Source organism: Lissotriton vulgaris, chromosome 10, assembly GCF_964263255.1.
Source record: "Lissotriton vulgaris chromosome 10, aLisVul1.2, whole genome shotgun sequence".
NCBI lineage: Eukaryota > Metazoa > Chordata > Amphibia > Caudata > Salamandridae > Lissotriton > Lissotriton vulgaris.
The window spans coordinates 69,555,871-69,559,926 of NC_141698.1; positions in this window are offsets into that span (position 1 = coordinate 69,555,871).

Sequence of the window (4,056 nt, forward strand, 5' to 3'; positions counted from 1 at the left end):
GTTTACAAAATATAATAAAGGGAAGACACAGGAGCAAGGGAGGGCTCGAGACTTTGACAGAAAATCAACTTGAAGGGTGATTCACAACCAGAGGCCACCCCCCCCCCCCAAAAGGAGGAAAGGTAGAATCAGGGTCCCAGCCTGTCCATTGCCTTACGATGACAGTTCAAGAGAACAGCATGTACCATAGGCGGCTCCTAACACTGCACATCGCACTGTGACGTCATACAGTACACTATTCGTGGGGCAGTGGCACTGTACCTTTGAACAAAGTGCCTCGGGCTGTTGCAACCTAGTGCACCCTGTTCGGGGTGTACTGGACACAATTTAACATACTGTTCTGCTGTCTTGAACAGAGTGCCTCGGGCTGTCACAGTATAGCACACCCCGCTCCAGATGTCAAAGGCACAACCTAATAGACTGTTCTGCTGTCTTGAACAGAGTGCCTCAGTCTGTCACAGTACAGCACACCCTGCTCCAGATGTCATAGGCCCAACCTACTAGACTGTTCTACGGTCTTGAACAGAGTGCCTCAGACTGTCACAGTATAGCACACCCCGCTCCAGATGTCACAGGCACAACCTAAAAGACTGTTCTGCTGTCTTGAACAGAGTGTCTCGGACTGTCACAGTATAGCATACCCCGCTCCAGAAGTCATAGGCACAACCTAATAGACAGTTCTGCTTTCTTGAACAGAGTGCCTCAGTCTGTCACAGTATAGCACACCCCGCTCCAGATGTCATAGGCACAACCTATTAGACTGTTCTGCTGTCTTGAACAGAGTGCCTCTGACTGTCACAGTATAGCACACCCCGCTCCAGATGTCATAGGCACAACCTACTAGACTGTTCTACGGTCTTGAACAGAGTGCCTCAGACTGTCACAGTATAGCACACCCCGCTCCAGATGTCATAGGCACAACCTAATGCTGTCTTGAACAGAGTGCCTCGGACTGTCACAGTATAGCACACCCTGCTAGATGTCACAGGCACAGCCTAATAGACTGTTCTGCTGTCTTGAACAGAGTGCCTCGGACTGTCACAGTATAGCACACCCTGCTAGATGTCACAGGCACAGCCTAATAGACTGTTCTGCTGTCTTGAACAGAGTGCCTCGGACTGTCACAGTATAGCATACCCCGCTCCAGATGTTATAGGCACAACCTAATAGACTGTTCTGCTGTCTTAAACAGAGTGCCTCGGACTGTCACAGTATAGCACACCCCGCTCCAGATGTTATAGGCACAACCTATTAGACTGTTCTACTGTCTTGAACAGAGTGTCTCGGACTGTCACAGTATAGCACACCCTGCTCCAGATGTCAGAGGCACAACCTAATAGACTGTTCTGCTGTCTTGAACAGAGTGCCTCGGGCTGTCACAGTATAGCACACCCCGCTCCAGATGTCAGAGGCACAACCTAATAGACTCTTCTGCTGTCTTGAACAGAGTGTCTCGGACTGTCACAGTATAGCACACCCCGCTCCAGATGTTATAGGCACAACCTAATAGACTGTTCTGCTGTCTTGAACAGAGTGCCTTGGACTGTCACAGTATAGCACACCCCGCTCCAGATGTCATAGGCACAGCCTAATAGACTGTTCTGCTGTCTTGAACAGAGTGTCTCGGACTGTCACAGTATAGCACACCCTGCTCCAGATGTCAGAGGCACAACCTAATAGACTGTTCTGCTGTCTTGAACAGAGTGCCTCGGGCTGTCACAGTATAGCACACCCCGCTCCAGATGTCAGAGGCACAACCTAATAGACTCTTCTGCTGTCTTGAACAGAGTGTCTCGGACTGTCACAGTATAGCACACCCCGCTCCAGATGTTATAGGCACAACCTAATAGACTGTTCTGCTGTCTTGAACAGAGTGCCTTGGACTGTCACAGTATAGCACACCCCGCTCCAGATGTCATAGGCACAGCCTAATAGACTGTTCTGCTGTCTTGAACAGAGTGCCTCGGGCTGTCACAGTATAGCACACCCCGCTCCAGATGTCAGAGGCACAACCTATTAGACTGTTCTACTGTCTTGAACAGAGTGCCTCGGACTGTCACAGTATAGCACACCCCGCTCCAGATGTCAGAGGCACAACCTATTAGACTGTTCTACTGTCTTGAACAGAGTGCCTCAGACTGTCACAGTATAGCACACCCCGCTCCAGATGTCATAGGCACAACCTATTAGACTGTTCTACTGTCTTGAACAGAGTGCCTCAGACTGTCACAGTATAGCACACCCCGCTCCAGATGTCATAGGCACAACCTAATGCTGTCTTGAACAGAGTGCCTCGGACTGTCACAGTATAGCACACCCCGCTCCAGATGTCATAGGCACAACCTAATGCTGTCTTGAACAGAGTGCCTCCGACTGTCACAGTATAGCATACCCCGCTCCAGATGTTATAGGCACAACCTAATAGACTGTTCTGCTGTCTTAAACAGAGTGCCTCGGACTGTCACAGTACAGCACACCCGCTCCAGATGTCAGAGGCACAACCTACTAGACTGTTCTACTGTCTTGAACAGAGTGCCTCAGTCTGTCACAGTATAGCACACCCCGCTCCAGATGTCATAGGCACAACCTACTAGACTGTTCTACTGTCTTGAACAGAGTGCCTCAGACTGTCACAGTACAGCACACCCCGCTCCAGATGTCACAGGCACAACCTAATAGACTCTTCTGCTGTCTTGAACAGAGTGCCTCGGACTGTCACAGTATAGCACACCCTGCTCCAGATGTCAGAGGCACAACCTAATAGACTGTTCTGCTGTCTTGAACAGAGTGCCTTGGACTGTCACAGTATAGCACACCCTGCTCCAGATGTCAGAGGCAAAACCTAATAGACTGTTCTGCTGTCTTGAACAGAGTGTCTCGGACTGTCACAGTATAGCACACCCCGCTCCAGATGTCAGAGGCACAACCTAATAGACTGTTCTGCTGTCTTGAACAGAGTGCCTTGGACTGTCACAGTATAGCACACCCTGCTCCAGATGTCAGAGGCACAACCTAATAGACTCTTCTGCTGTCCTGAACAGAGTGCCTCAGACTGTCACAGTATAACACACCCCGCTCCAGATGTCAGAGGCACAACCTAATAGACTGTTCTGCTGTCTTGAACAGAGTGCCTCAGTCTGTCACAGTATAGCACACCCTGCTCCAGATGTCAGAGGCACAACCTACTAGACTGTTCTACTGTCTTGAACAGAGTGCCTCAGTCTGTCACAGTATAGCACACCCCGCTCCAGATGTCATAGGCACAACCTACTAGACTGTTCTACTGTCTTGAACAGAGTGCCTCGGACTGTCACAGTATAGCACACCCTGCTCCAGATGTTATAGGCACAACCTATTAGACTGTTCTGCTGTCTTGAACAGAGTGTCTCGGACTGTCACAGTATAGCACACCCCGCTCCAGATGTCATAGGCCCAACCTAATAGACTGTTCTGCTGTCTTGAACAGAGTGCCTCAGACTGTCACAGTACAGCACACCCCGCTCCAGATGTCACAGGCACAACCTATTAGACTGTTCTGCTGTCCTGAACAGAGTGCCTCGGTCTGTCACAGTATAGCATACCCCGCTCCAGATGTCAGAGGCACAACCTAATAGACTGTTCTGCTGTCTTGAACAGAGTGCCTTGGACTGTCACAGTATAGCACACCCTGCTCCAGATGTCAGAGGCACAACCTATTAGACTGTTCTGCTGTCTTGAACAGAGTGCCTCAGACTGTCACAGTATAGCACACCCTGCTCCAGATGTCACAGGCACAACCTAATAGACTGTTCTGCTGTCTTGAACAGAGTGCCTCGGACTGTCACAGTATAGCACACCCTGCTCCAGATGTCATAGGCACAACCTATTAGACTGTTCTGCTGTCTTGAACAGAGTGCCTCAGTCTGTCACAGTATAGCATACCCCGCTCCAGATGTTATAGGCACAACCTATTAGACTGTTCTGCTGTCTTGAACAGAGTGTCTCGGACTGTCACAGTATAGCACACCCCGCTCCAGATGTCAGAGGCAGAACCCAATAGACTGTTCTGCTGTCCTG